Raw genomic sequence first — 16,286 nt, forward strand, 5'->3', positions numbered from 1 at the left:
AAGACTGGCTAAACAGTGCAGGTTGCGCCAAAACTATACTATAGAGCAAAGTACAGGAATGAAATAGCAATATGATGCCACCAGCTCCACTGTTTAATCAGTCGTTGCGATGTTAAGTCAGTGAAGCTGCTTCCATGTTTTTCTTTGGCAGCCAAAGCGCGTATTAAGTGAAACACGACATTTCTCTCATCCAGCACATGAAGGCGTTTAAGCGCGTCAGCTCTCTCAAAACTGTAGCCCAGTGAACCAATATGGAGCCTTCCCACAAAGGGCGGTTGTCCAGTGTCTAACGCGTTCAAGATTTATTTCCTTTGAGCTCTGTGGCGAGGGTGGTCACAAAGGAGACCACTAATGTTCTCATAAAGCCAGAGTGTTCACATGCAGGACCTTTAACCCTTTTCTTGTAGATGGAACAGGCATTCGTTAATGCTCTGCGGAGCCCATGCTCAGGAACAGACTTTTTCATATCTTCCTTTGTAACTTGAATTGTCACTCCTTCTGGGGCACTTTTTTTTCTTGGCTCTGTGCAGAGCAGCTGACCTGCCTATCTCTCGGCATCGTGTTGCTCGCTTCTCACCTCAGCATCAAAATTGACTCTCCAGTCTTAGTAATTGGCTGATACAAGTGCATTTGCGTATAAGTGGTCGCAGAATGCGCTAAAATCCCCATTCTAAGCGTGTGCAGAATATATTCGCGCGTGTTTTCACAAGCGTCGCCACGCAGTACCTGTGTGCGCCATGAGGCATGGCATGCGGTCGAACTCTGCCCCGGAGCGGAGGCTCTCGATGACGATCTCCATGTACTGGAGAAAGTTGCTGTTGGCGAGCATCCGCTGCCGCAGCATATCGAGAATTGCCTCGTCGCTGGTGTCCATGGTGCTCCTTTCCTGGGTCTCTCTGTGCTACAACGACGGAGGCAGGGATCTGCACGCGTTGACGCAGCCTTGGTTAATCACCGTGGTGGTCGCGTCCGCTGATGTGAAGTAGCAGCAGACTGATCTGTAATGAACGGCTCATAGATGAAACCATGTTAGGAAATTTTTAGAGAATCATTCGCTTCTCTTAAGAAACGGTGGAAAACAAAGGTGGGTGTCTAATACCGCTATGAAATTTTTGGACGAGGTGGTCACAAGCGCTCTCCCAACGTCACAGAAGCATCTGCCGTCTTCAAGAGAAACCTTGGCGAATATAAGTCGACGTAATACTTGGTCTGCGCCCTGATCGCCCCGACAGTGTGTAAAGCGAAGCTTTTGCATGCTTTCCCAAGTTTGCGTGGTTGCGATATCTGCTGACCGATGAAGATAAATTCATACTTCAAACTTGAACGTAAAACGTCAGTTCATATGCGTGCATCTAAAGCGCGCGTGTATGATTTCGCCTCTTAATAAAACAGCGTAGTATCTTCAGCGTATTCTTTGATTTACTTAACTTCCATTGATTTCCTTTGATTTGGCCACCTTGTGTGCGCCACAGAGCTTCTGCTTGTTGTTGGTCAATCCATTACCATTAGCAGGAGCCACTATGATCAGAAAGGTGCAGAATTCTTGTGTAACCGCGTACGGATCGTATTTGTATGCGGGTCGTATTAGGCCGTCACCTTTCTTCCCCCGGAAAAGTGTCATTCATAGTCGCGTCTTCGTACTGTTGCTACGTATACGTCTCGTAGTGAGTGTCCACCTGACTTCGTGTTTGCATTTCGGCACAACTTGTGGAGTTGTACTGCACAAGTATAAAGCTTGCATGAGATCAAAATTTTGACCTTGGAAGTAGACAAGCATAAACGTTGCTAGAGGCTGCGTGCATCATAGGAGGATAGTAAACACAACTTGTCGTATCACCGTTAGTTGTGTAGGATTTAGTAGACGCCGTTAGACTAAAGCTTCGAGTCGATATTTGCGACACACGTGATGGATTAGGATAGTTTTTTTTTTCTCTGATAGTGCAGCTCTTATTGGCCCATCATGAAAGTTTCGGTTTGAAAGGTTCATCATGTCTTGTCCACCCATTATGAAGCTTTTCCATATGTTCGATTAAGAAAAACATTTGTAGAACAAACATGATATCAGCTTTGAAAGTCTATACTGCGCGCATATCCACTGCGATGGCTCAGTGGCTTCGGTGTCTTGCCGGCTTGTGTACGAGGTTGGGGTTTCGATTCCCGATCGCGGCGGGCGCATGCCGATGGGGACAGAACGCTAGAGCGCTCGTGCACCGTTGTTTGAGTGCATAGCAAAGATAGACTAAATTAATCCAGAGACCCTCATTACGGCGCCTCTAATAGCTAGTTAAGCTACGAGCGTTTGTAATTTAACTTACTACGTGCACAAATAACACTGAAATGAGTGCAATCACGAGTTCTACAGAACTTCGACAAAACGCGCCTTACCTGAGAGTTCTGCTCTCCTCGCAGGACCGTGCGTACTCTCCGATTGCACTGGCCATTTTATAGCGTGCATTGAATTGTCCGGTATTTAGCGTAACTGATGGGACATAGAGAGCCGTAAGGATGCCCACTTGCGTAATATTGTCAATAGAATAGCTGTTTCGTGACCGGCCACGCTGTTTAGTGGGCATCTATGAGGCTCCACGGTCTCTCTAAACGACAATAAAGCAATGAAAGAGGCGAGCTGAAGCAAGAAAAAAAAATCTGTGGGCAGATATCTGCAGCGTGAGATCGACATAACGCAATCTACTGCACTTTTTATTATTGACTTAGTTTCAATACGTGTATCCAACAATGTATGTCCTTGTTAAGATAATTCTCGACCTCCTTCTAGACATTTAGGAGATAGACAGAAAGAAAAGAACGAGTAAACGTTCATTGACGTGAAAGTAAGTTCAGGCTAACTTCATATTACTTATGGCTGAGTTGGCAAGGAAATCAGAAGTGACTCGTGATTAGCACCAGCGCGTTCTCATGCTGGCCAATTACGATAAGACACAAGAAGCTGCAGGATATATGAGCTGTTGTATATATATGCGTATGCAGAAACATTTTGAATAGAGGCCTTTGTTTACCAAATATATGTTTTAAGTTTAACAACTGCGCAAGTTTAATCAAGTTAGATTTCTTTTTTTCAGAGTGTATCGTATTAGGCGAGACTCGCCTCAATTATGAAGGCGTGAAATCCTAACAGTATCGCCGTCACCCATATCGGGAAGCATTTGCCGGTGATGGCCCGCACGGACGATTGTGGTCATGTGCAAGAAAAATTAAAATTTTACCGTTTCGTATTTTGCTCTTAGAATGAGCTTGTAAGAACGATGGCATGATTGAAGCGAGATTGTACTATCCATATAGAATGCACGGAAGCACAAGAAGATTATTAGTGTTGTTAGCCTCTTTACTTGTCCTCTGTGCGTGGTTTTCCTGCCCTTTGTATCTGTACTAACGCCAGTGATGCTTCGCGTTGCCAGAAAAGCTCTTGCCCCCCCCCCCTTTTTTTTTGCGCAAGCATCTGCTTTTGTACAGCGAAACCCCGAAGCACATGACAAGATAACGGACGTCATAACCTCGCGCGCGCCTCTGGGCCTGTCACCGAATGTGTTCACAAAACTGTCTTATGCTTGAATTGTTGGTGCGAGAAAACTTCAGCCCATCATGACGCTTAGCATATAATTAGTGAAGCCGTTTGGCCTGTGGGAATGAGAACTACGACCACCACACGCTATTTGCACCAGCGTGTGGTGGTCGTTAGTGCAGACTCTTCTTCACAGGGTAGCTCATTTTAAACGTCAGTGAATGTGTTATCATCAAAAAGCAACCCCCCTCACCCACTAACCCCCTGTATCCACGATATACTCTAATGCTATAGGTCTTCGTATGAGGAAATCTGATTCATTCATTAGCGAAGACAACCGCCTCATAACGGATAGCACTTACGAAAGAAAAGCTGTGTGGATACTAGTCCAAGAAATGAATACACGAAAGCTTCAGTTCGTAAGAGCTGTTTCCTAGTGGCTTGTATTCTTCGTTAACAATATGTCCGTCACCATGATCAGTTAGCACTTGCTCTTAGGAACGACACTAACTTAAATACATATGTTTGTGTACGTGTGTGAATACGGTACAGTATATTTTTATTCCTTCTAAGACCAACAGTTAACCACAATGACTCGCAGGACAGCTGGTTCAGCGGCGAGTGCACCGTTCGATCCCCACCATTGAAGAGCCTACCGGTTTTTGCTATAGGCAACCCGAAGGTCGCGGGATCGTATCCCGATCGCGACGGCCGCATTTAAATGGAATCAAAATGCTAGAGGCTCGTGTGCTTAGATCTAGGTGCATATCAAGGAACTCCAAGTGGTCGAAATTAGCGGAGACCTCCACTACGGCGTCTCTAATATCTGTATGGTGGTTTTGGGACGTAAAACCTCGACAATTATTATCATGAGATAGGTACAAGCAGCTCAATCATTCAGGAGGACGTCATGCTTGGCCTCTGGCCATGCAACCCTAGCGTGACACTTGCTTCGTTGACACTTGCTTCGTTGACACTTGCTTCGTGACACTTGCTTCGTGACGCAAGTGGCTTCGTTGAAGCCACTTGCTTCAACGAAAAAAAAAAAAAAAAACACCGTGAGGTTTCCTGGCCTCATGCTTACAGTTGGCACGTGTCATTCGCCCGCTTATTGGGCCGGGTGAATGCCCCTTTTGAATCATTAATGGACGATAATGTGCAATGGACAAGCTTTAGCTACAAGTAAAGAAATGCGAAAGTTAAAGGAAATGTATTATCGCTCGACTTATCATTTTTCCAAGAAAGCCTTTTTTTTTTCTCGCTGCGGAACAAAGCTACGTGGAAGACAAATACATTCGAGATTACATTTTGGTGTGGTATATGTGGTAGCAAGAGGAAGAAGGTGAGCTGAGGTCATGTAATAAAAGTAGTTGTCCGTTATAGGTGCTCATAACGGACAGTACGTGTACCAAGTAAAGTAACTCTTGGTACATGTAACAGTAATAAAAAATGTTTAATATAATGTATTTAGAGGAGGCTCCATGAAAAACTAACTAACTAACTAACTAACTAACTAACTAACTAACTAACTAACTAACTAACTAACTAACTAACTAACTAACTAACTAACTAACTAACTAACTAACTAACTAACTAACTAACTAACTAACTATTCAAACAGTCTTCAGTGTAACTATACTCCTTTCCACAAGCAAAACAAAACCATTGGCTTCAAAATATTTCTCCCTTTTTTGTCAGTTTTCTTGAAGTCATGTTCTTCAACCTCATCCCTATTTCGGAAGGCGCGCGCCCACGCAAAAACGAACATTAACACACATGCACACGTACAGACTGGCACATCCTCCCCCCCCCCCCCTTCCCCTTGCATTACTTTTGTGAATGCGAACCTTGGCTTACGTGCAGTAAACAGTGGCATGCGTGGTCTGTCTGTATACGGCGAAGACGATATACTTCCGCTGAACAATGGTATCGTTCCGTTCCAATAGTGGCATTTTTATGCGCTGTCGTGTTTGCCGAGGCGCGTTCTTTCTGGCTGTCGAGTGCTTTAACCGTAAACATTGCAGGACCTATTGTTAGTTGGCACTGAGAGGCCTCTCTCTTACAGTGTATACACGATTGGAGGAAATATTCTGGTTGGATACTGTCGTTTCAGCGCCGCTAGTTGTTGCGAAGTCTTCCCGACACTCGTGTGTCACTCACTGCCTTTGCCATGGTACCGTGGATGGGTAAGCATCGGCATGAGGTCAAGGCGAGTTCCAGCCAAGTTCACCCTTAATCCCTAAATACATTGCTGTTATGTCGGCTATAGCTGAAACCAGAACGCATCTCATAATATCAAACCTGCAGTGAGCGTAATAATTGGTGGGACCTTGCGTGCCGAAACTACAATAAAATTACGAGGTACGCTGCAGTTGGACGCGGGGTGATGTCATCGCCCTTGCACTTTATACTGAAGCTCACGGCGACGGCAGAAATGCGGCTGGCCGGTCCAGCCGCATTTTGCTAACGAAATAAAAGGGAATCAAACGAATCAAGAGTGAATTAAGAGTGAAAAAAAAAGGTACGGCGCAAACAGCGCGGGGACGAAGGGAAGACACGAACTGACAAACACAGGCGCCACAACGAACAATACATGTACTTAATTAAGAGCGCCTCGCAGAGCATAGGCTTTCGCCTGTGATCCCCTGAGCGTTAGCTAAAGGGACTCGGTGACTTTTGCTGTAATGTTCTACTTATTCGTGCATAACAGTCATTGTTCAAATGGGCATTTTCGTAACTTTTGTTGCATCGAGTGGTACATAAAGGCTGTGGGCCTTCCCACAGCCTGGAAGATTTCGTGAAATGGCCGCTTGGGCTGCGTACACCATGGTGTCATGGGCCTGAGCGATGCAAGTGAGAATTGTGGTAGTTGGATGATGAGGGCGGTGGAGATTGGTTGGCTTGTTTCCAGAAAGACATGTCTAAGTTCCTCCTAGAAGACTGCGCTATGGAAGAAGGCCATTCCGCACGTCGTTGTCAGGAGGTGTTATCCGGTGAACTTATTGAGAGGTATGACCACGGCAGTGTGTGGATTTTACGCGGTGTGCGGATGCTTGTGGTACGCGGGAAGTCCGGGGCACACATCCAGGTACCCTTCCTCGCGACGCCGAAGATAGAAGAAGCCAAGATGTCTGAAAGTATCTCAGCACTCTCCACTTGACAGCGGAACATTTTTCAGTTCTGCAATACATTCCACGTGTCCTTTCAGTCTTAAATTTTGTTTCATGTTTTGTGATGCTTTGTGAACGATGAGGTTTTTCTGAAAGAACAATTGTTCGGTACACTCCCACTGCGCTCTTCACGCATGTTCTCTCGTTACAGTTAACTCCTCCTACTATTGCGTGTTCATGCATGACTTTCTTTTCCAACCGGCATCGTCCTCTTCCTCACAGCTGACGCACGTAGCTCGCCTATTGCTCACGACATTTGCGATTTGCATGACGCTCCGCCAGGGTCGTCGGCATTTTCTGTCACCCTTCACTTCTTCCACACTATACAATGTCCCTCGTACCGCCCCTACTGGGGAGCGAAGTCCACAGTATATCACTGCACCTCGGAATGCACGCCACTGGGCATGTAGGCGCCTTTAGGTACGCCGGCAGAATTCTCTGTTTTTCATTAAAGAGCTTTCTCTCTCTCTCTCTCACCACTGGGCCCTATTCCTTCACCGTCAAGTTCCTCTTGGAGGACTGCGCTGACCAGCTCAGAGCAGCGTCGGCTTTTCCAGCGGGCGCTTGAAGTGGCGCCCGCTAATGGGGCCGTGAACTAAGTGCTGCACCCTACGAGGAAGAGCACTCACACTTCTTCAAATAAAAGGTTCTATCTCTCTCCGCGACAGGAATGTCTGGGATTAAACATTGATTTAATAAGTTGAACACAAGATTGCAATGATCGTTTTATAATATCTTTCCACATAGATGAATAAAAATAACTCTGTCTTAATGGTAACGTAAGGCTTAAAATTAATAGTAACCGAGCTCTGAGAAAGAAGGCGATTTCCTAGTATTGTACATAGAATATCAATTTAAAATATCTATATTTGCAGGAATTATTTTGTTTTGTTTTATTTCCAATCAATTGATTGCCTATTCTACATAGTCGGCTGAGGTATGTCACTTAGTGTCAACAAATTATCCAACGCTTCGCGCATTTAATTCCAATCTTGTTACGAGTCACTTCCGTAGGTCGAGGAAAACGACGATACGTCAATGCTCCGCCCCGTTGGCTCGCGCCAGTTCACGCGCTCGCCCGCTGGAAAAGCCGACGCTGCTCCTGCGGCTCTTAGCTCGATACGTCTGGTCCACTTCGAAGTGGCGCAGCGTATCTATAGCTGTCCCATGTGCTGTCACGTCGACAAGGGCGTCTAAAGGCACCGCTGACGTGTGAGGGACCGCTGGTGCTATCACAGTGGTGGCTGAACGTCCAAGTCTACCTGTGAAGGCTACCGCCAACGTCCCACGGAGATGCAAGGCTTTCACCCTTCTCACTGAATGCGTTCGCCTTCCTCTGGAAACATCTTGAGTTACTTATTCTGCACGTGGCAGCAGAACAGCACCGAATCTGCAAATATCAAGGGGACTGCATCGTGTTTGCGTGGCAGCGACAATGGCTGAATTGCCGCAGTCTTGCCCGCGCAGCAGCACCAGCAGCAGGTACTCTTTCAGCGACGGTGAAGAGGTTGGTTCCTCATTCAGCCAGCCCGAATCACCTCGTGATCGGAGCAGCGCAATGGCGGTAGAGGAGCCGCAGACTAGACGCGGCATCCGTCGCCGCCGCCGCAGCAGCAGCAGCAGCAACAGCAACAGCAACGGATGCAGCGACAACGTCCCCAACAGAAAAAACCCGTTTGAACTTGAACCGGAACAGCTCAGTGAACGACTCTGTTCACCGTCGTTGTTTCAAGTGAGAAGCCCGGAAGCGGCGGCATTGTCACGCTCGTTCAGTCGGCCCATCGACCAGATGGCCGACTTCTTTTCGATTGACATTGAGGAAGAAGAGCTAAGTTATCTCCAAGCAGAAGAGAGCTGCCACCCGTTTCAGATGTCACAACAGACAATCGACCCATTCTTCTCAGCCGAGGCAATCGTCCCGTCGCCATGCGAGCCTTCATCGAGGGTGAGGAGCCCTACTCCAGCCGCAGAAGTCGTTGGTGCGAACAGTGGCGTACAACCGGAACGAAAGCTCCACACAGCTACAATGTGGAGCCAGATGCCACTTGCAGTACCCCCAATGTTTGACCTCAGCACTGTACTGGGGGATTACGACACATTCCATGCGACTCAAAACAGGCAATCAGCCCGCGAAGGAATCACTGGCCGCAGATCTGTTAGGCGCAGGCTCTTCTGCAGCGTCATCGAAGAAGAGCCAACTAACGAGATTCAGGGCTGCCAACCGCTAAGCCCAATCACTGATGACGCCATGGAAGGGCCCTCTTCCATGAGGCCCCTCCACATGGTCCCGCATTCGAGCCCTATGAGTGATAGCGGTTTCATGCGACTTCGATGGAGCCAGGGTTCGGATTTAGGAGATGAAATCTGGCAGCTCTCTCCCATCAACCGACGAGCCGGTACCGGGCCTCTGCTTGAGGCGGCAACGCCTTCGGACGAGTGGAGCCTAAAGCTCTCCGAGGGTGATGAGCATTTCCTGTTTGCTGACAGGAACGTCAATGACCGCTCCTTCGACAGCCTGCCGGGCTTCGATACCGCTATTGACGTGAGGGAGCTGACGGATGGCGTTCCGCCTAACATCTCGGCACTCAGCCCCTGCTCAAGTGAACCGAGGCGATGGCGTACCGCCTAACATCTCGGCACTCAGCCGCTGCTCAAGTGGACCGTGGTAGCGCGAGTCTACGTGAGACTGATTTAGCCTCGTGTAAAAGAATTTCCTGGACAGCGCCATCCGTGACATGTGCTCTGACACCTCCATGCTGGCCGCGGTATACAGTGATGTGCATGCCAAGGTCTCGCATCATTTGCTCCAATGCTGCATCTTGACTGCGCATGTCTTCAAAATTCCCGTATTGTCGAGTGCTGTGAACACTCGCCTTTTTTTTTTCTTTTTTTCAGCGCTGACGCAGTTATAAAGTTTTTTCATGAAACGTGTGCAGTGCTTTTTCTTAGTGCAGCGCCAGTAGTATGATTATTTCCAATTGATGTAGGCTTCTGCACGGGGCTTGTCTGGTTCAACCAAGCGATGCCTCTAGACGGTGACAGAGATGCTAAATGTGGCTGTTCTCTCTCGTCATGCGTGGCGCGACAGCAGCCATCTTTGAATGCTGCCCCTGCATGATCAAAGAATGCTTTTAAAGCGAAAGCTGTCATGAGTTCACACCAACCGCCGTAGTTGTCCGTCGTCGCCGCCGGTTTGTATTTGGTTTGTGTTTTGGTTTGTGCAATAATACGCAGTGATCACAGTGCTTTAGTTAGCCTCTAGGGAAGACAGTCGCACTCATGCATGGGGCGAGTATTCTTACACCGTGGTCCGAACGGACCCGAGCCAGCTCCGCAGTATACGCAAACACAGCACATGTAAGTACAGGCTGTTTCACACATAGGGGAAGACTCGAAGCACATTGCAATGCGCTCCGAGTTTTCCCTTAAGTGTGAAACAGCCTTACATATACAGCAATACTTCTTTACAGACTATAGTTGGTTCATATTTGTAAACTCGACTTGCTGCGCAACCAGCAGGAAAGAAGGAGGGAGACAGGAAAGAGCGCAGACTACCAAGTGTTTATTGTCAGTTTTACGAAGCCAATTATAGGCATGCCAGACTGCGCCATCACGATGCGCACAACACCAAGATTCATTTACAAAACTGTACCGCTGACCGAGCTGTGAAAAAACACCGCATTTATACCAAGCGCCACAATTTTTTCTACGTAATCACAGGGCGTACACCTCTAATTAAATGCGAATCATTTCTTAGCGAACCTTTGGCACTTTGAGCGTTTCTATCTACGTATCTATCTATCTATCTATCTAGCCGCCTACGTATGCGGGCTCTCATGATCGCCTCCTTAACTTGGTGTACACCAAAATTGGCATGGGAGGGTAAGAGGATTTGACGAATATAACTCTCGGGTCATGACATGAACAACGTGAAAATCATTTCGCATACGTCGTCAAACCGTTTCCTCCAGACACGTGTCGTGTGGCACATACCCGTTTACCATGGGCCGCGGTGCACGGGTATGCGCCACATGTGATTGACAGTTTATATCTGCCCAGGAACGGCGAGAACAGACATTAATTGCGAGAGCGTTAAGAAAAACCGACATCGGCAGCGTTGACGCGACGAATGGAAAGAATGAAAATTAGGATCCCAGCAGGAAGCGAACCCAAGCATTGTGTGTGCATTCAGGTATTCTACCACAGAGCCACGCCAGGTGTATAAACTGGTGTGGAAAAACAGCCTATGCAGGCGAAATATCGGTGCAATGTCAATTGTGGTTGTGGTTCTTGCTATCTAATTTTACAAGAAAGCAATAAACACTACATGATACCCCTACGATGTGTATACTCCTACGATACAGGCGTCATGTCAGATTAACGGCTATGGTCCCAGTGTTGGCTCCGCTTTTATAGCAGTCTAATAAACGTTACAGTTGTATTCCTGTGATTGAGCAAGCTATATTGAAGCATTGCTAGACCCCGGAGGAATACATTAACGAAAGTTGCGTACGATATTCACATCATCGCACCGTGCTCTTAGTCCGCCAGAACGACGCAGTGTCCTCTTCATTCCTTACGAGGCTGGGCGATGTCCTCATGCTGACCGAGGATGATGCCAGGTTGATTGACAGCCGCTTTATAGACTAGGCTGCGTAGGCCACATACGCCCAGGTAATCTACGAATACGAGAAGCGTCATCCACTGATATTGGTCTACGTGGCACTATCCAGGCCTACCAGCCTCGACGGCCTATGCCTCACCGACGCGAAGGGTGACTTCAGATTCCGACATGTCGCCGGCTCTATTGACAGAAGATTTGTCGACGAAATGACCGAGGCATCCACGATTTACAACAGCTGTACTATACCTCATACTTCACTACACATGGACCCCTCGTCACCGCGATCACGACCTGATCCGATAACACAGTCATGACCAGCTGCTGGTGCTCCCTGATCACGGGGATGATGACCTTGTTCAAGAACTGTCAAGAAATTCTTCCACACATGCACACGGGTTCGTGAAACGTGCGTGCGTTCTCCATCATAAGGGACAAGTATAAGCACAACATATCAGCGTACCGCTTCTGGTGTGTGTATAATACCCACGTTGCCGTTGGCAGCGTTACCCAACTGTAAACAACTGGTTATATAACACATATGCGGCTCCTCAACATATATGTGTGCGTATAAAATTTACACAAATATTTAGCGTCATTTTGTAACATTTCGCTCAGCGAAAGAAGTTACGCCACAGCCACCTTCCCGCCGCATGCTTCGCATAACATCGACTCCCATGGTACGTGGGATCTGCCGAATTTTTTTTATCTCTTTATTTTTTTTATCTTTTTACTACTCCAAGCGTCTGCGATGGCGCGGACAACACATGAAAAGGCACAGTGAAAATTGTAAAGGCCATGGAAGATTACTAAAACTATAAAACAACACTACTCATATCATCCAAATCCATCTACAAAAGAGCAACAACGATGCAGCACACTAATGAAGCAAAGGTGTAATTCTGCTGTAGTTTATCACATCCCTTTATAATGTGGGAGAGAACACATAGGGCAGACGGGCCGATGCCTCAACGAACGCATGCGTGAGCACAGTCTGGCTGTAAGGGGTAAGAATGGTGGTCATTTGGATTTTCACTGTAGGACGTGTGGCTGTACCGCCCGATTCGAGAATGTATCAGTCGTGGCAAAGGCACGGGAAAAGACTGAAAGGGAAATTATAGAAGCGTATTTTATCAGGCAGTACAATGACAAATGCATAAGCATGCCGTCAGTATTGCTTTCAGACAAAGAAATAGTGTTCTTAAATGGCCATATTTAATTTTGTGGGTAACACTTTGGAAAGGTTTTCTTCTGTTAACCTTTAGATGAGGGTTAGCTGCTGTGCACTCTTTTCGCCTATTTTGTTTCGCATATGACCATTTGCAAAGTTTTTAGAAGGTTTAAGTTGCGACTCTCTTGGTGTTTTGCTTCATTGGTGTGCTTCGTCGTTGTTGCTCTTTTGTAGATGGCTTTGGATGATATGAGCAGTGTTGTTTTATAGTTTTAGTCATTTTCCATGGCCTTTACAATTTTCACTGTGCCTTTTCATGTGTTGTCCACGCCATCGCAGATGCTTGGAGTAGTAAAAAGATAAAAAAATGAAGATATAAAATTAGAGGTGTACACCCTGTGATTACGTAGAAAAATGCGGTGTTTTTTTCACAGCTCTGTCAGCGGTACAGTTTTGTAAATGAATCTTGGTGTTGTGCGCATCGTGATGGCGCAGTGTGGCATGCCTATATATATTGGCTTCGCCAAACTGACAATAAACAGTTGGTAGTCTGCGCTCTTTCCTGCCTCCCTCCTTCTTTCCTGCTGGTTGCGCAGCAAGTCGAGCTTACTTACATATACACACGGGTGCGCTCGGACACATTCAATCCCACTCAAACACGCGGGGACTTTCGCTAGTCTGGTGCCTGGGACACGCTGGGCTCGAGGGCCATGAAAAGGCGGACGCGCTAGCTTGCGAATTTTGTAACCGAGCGGTGTGCCCGCCACCACTGAACTCATTACTCGAACCAATCCTAGCCGAGATACGGAGTTCCTTGGCTAGGGTTGGTACGAAGTTGGTACGCCAATGGTACGAAGTTCCTCACAAAACACTCCCTGAAGAGAATAAGTTCAATCTCCGTACAATTAAAGCTGACGTCTATCCAAATTTATTTGTGTTAAACAAATGCACGCGAGCGACGCTGTTTCCGGACGCCTGTCCATGATGCGGAGACAGACCAACGTTATTTATCATACCTCGTAGGAGTGTAATAAAATGTCTAAGGACCTAGAGATATTCCTAGGCAAGAAAACTGAAATTAGTACGAAACAGTGGGAGGCACAACTCGTCAGCTCAGACCTGGCGGTGCACTTGGCACTTTTGGGTCAACCAGTCCAGGGCTCCACTGGCCGGCGAGCAGCCGAAGCCTGTGTGGCCCTGGACTTGGGGCCCCAACCTAATTGTTCCACGTCCCCTTACCTTTTTACTTTTTAATAAAGTTGCTTCTTCTTCTTCTTCAGTGAGCCTGTTGCGGTGATAGTTCCTAGCGAATGGCGTCAGTTCTTATTCTGTAGAACGGACGCGCGAGAGCGAACCAAAGCAGCAGCCAAGGCGCGATTTCATTTTAGACGTATCGAAGAACTACAAAATTCAGGCACAGCCCATGTTCAATAGCTGGTGGCCTCAGGCGACAGTATTTTTTGTTAAATATGTAATACTGTCTCCGGTCCCGGCTTACTTTCTTGTGGCACTGGCTGCAGGATAGGCACTCCTACTATACAGAGCGCCGATCCTGGAGACATTGGAACACTGAACTGGTGAGACCGACCATGCAGGCGCACCACACCAGAAGCCACGCGAAAGGAGGCATATAGAGGCTTTCTTTGTTAATGAAATTGTGGTCTATATCTGGTGTATTTTTCTCACTGGGGATATTCAGGTACCGTTAGTTGTTGTACAGCGTAGCTGTTAGCGAAGGCTCCAGCCAGTGACGAATGCGTGGTATTAATGAGGGGCAGTTTATTAGGATAATGCCCATCTTGTTATTCAGCTGCAGGTGGTAAAGACGACTTAGATATGTCCTCCAATTGATCAGTGAGTGCTATTCAAGTGCCACACGAAGTCTTCTTACATAGAAGTAACACGCCAATTCAATTCTACGTGAGGGATGGCAGAATGTGCGGCCTTAATTAAACACCCGATTTAAGAAAAGCAACCTATGGAGTTCCTACGTGCTTGCGATCAGCAAGAAGAACGCACAGGCCGGCGCGATGCGTAGTTTCACTTACAAGGCTCGATTTTGAAATTCGCGATTCACGTCTTCGTTGTGCGCGCGCCATGTCATTTCGGCGAGGTCACACATGTGTACCTTGTCAAGTATTTCGGTCAACTTGTGCGCTGCCTGTCACACACTGTGAGTTAGGGTAGGTCACGAGTGTTGGCATCCGTCGCTTTTTTGGTGAACAATACGTGCCCTGTGAAGTACTCTTTGACTTGTGAAAGGTGCGCTTGGTCGTGACCAGTTGCGCCCACAGCGTTTTAGGCTGGCCGCGTAATCTGCACATATTAGCGCCTGTGCTAGCCGAGCTAAAGCGAACGGAATGATCTTCCTCGACTGAATTCCTGAATGGTCCATCTTCCAACCCTCAAAATGTTTCTCAGTTACTTGGTGTACGGTACTAACACATGGAGTTGTGATCCCAACAGGACAGAAGTTCGGGTAAAGATGGAGGACTGAAGTGATGAAAATTTCTTGAACAGGAAATGTCGTAGGAGCCACCGTTGTGGCAAGCGGACTCGTTAGGATAGAATTGTTCGTCAGAGCAGCAACTGTCTACGTCAGTTGCTGCTCTGACAAAGACAAGTCCACCTGCCGAAACGTTGGCTTCAGTAACACTCTTTGTTCACCGACTTATGTACTTATGGCAGTAACAAGTGGTAGTAACACGTGTAATAATACCGCATTAATACCGGTGGCGTTATTGCGCGGCATTCTCTGGTTGGTAAATCGAGGCTTCCTTTTTTTTTTGTTCGTGTCGCACAAAACCAGGTCCACGTGCGAGGCGCGCAGTGGACGCAGGCTGTGCGTCATGCAGCGTCGCCAGCCGCCATTGGTTCCGTTCGGACGCCTAGAACTTACAACCGCTCCACATGGAACTCGGAAACGGGACGTCCTCCAGCGAAGACGGGCAGTCGTTGTGCCCGACGCGCAAGAAGTCTCTAGACGGAGGAACGGCGCCGGCTATCTCGAAGCAACGGATTCACGTACCGGTCCAGCCAGCCGCACCTATCCCTGCTTAACGAGGTGAGCAAGCAGCTGTGTGCCACATCGATCCGTCCGGTGATGCGTGCACGGCAATTCGGTATCCTATCTCTATATATGTACGCTTATGTGTGTCGATATAATCGATATAGTACAACGCTAATTAAATGCAATTTCACCACAGGCTGGAATGGCTGGCTTAACTTTTTCCTTCAACACCACCGAGAGCAATCAAAGCACTTTGTGCATTTGTGTAGTTGTGCTAAATTTAGGAGAGAGAGACAGAGGAAAAGTATAACGAAGAACGTGAGCGAATTTTGAATGTACACGGCGACAGATATCGAAATGTGTAGTATCTGGAGCATAGGAGCTGATTTTCCGGCGGTATCTCCGACCGCATAACGCTCCGGCTTTATCGTACTTCTAGTTTTATCTTAGTTTGTTTCTGTACCAACATACTGGTTGTTTATGCGTTTACAGACGGCGGTGAGCTGTCCTATAGCCGTCTTTTTGTGGATGACTCACCGATATCCTTTCCTTTTTTCTTACTTTCTTTTTTGTTGAACGTTCTTCGTCACACTTTAGTTCAAGCGTCTTGGATTTCCTGGCGCATAAAAAAATTCACTATGGATAACCCCTTACGGAGGTAAGTTGTTACCTATGTGGTGCAAAGTGGTTTTATTTTTATTTTGCTTTAGGCTGTGTCGTTAGTGATTCTTTCCTTTTGCGCTTAAGAACCGTCAAGTCATCGGAGAGAGACGAAAAGCTTTTAGTTTGTGTCA

This window comes from Rhipicephalus sanguineus, chromosome 1 (genome assembly GCF_013339695.2).
Source record: "Rhipicephalus sanguineus isolate Rsan-2018 chromosome 1, BIME_Rsan_1.4, whole genome shotgun sequence".
NCBI classification, from domain to species: domain Eukaryota; kingdom Metazoa; phylum Arthropoda; class Arachnida; order Ixodida; family Ixodidae; genus Rhipicephalus; species Rhipicephalus sanguineus.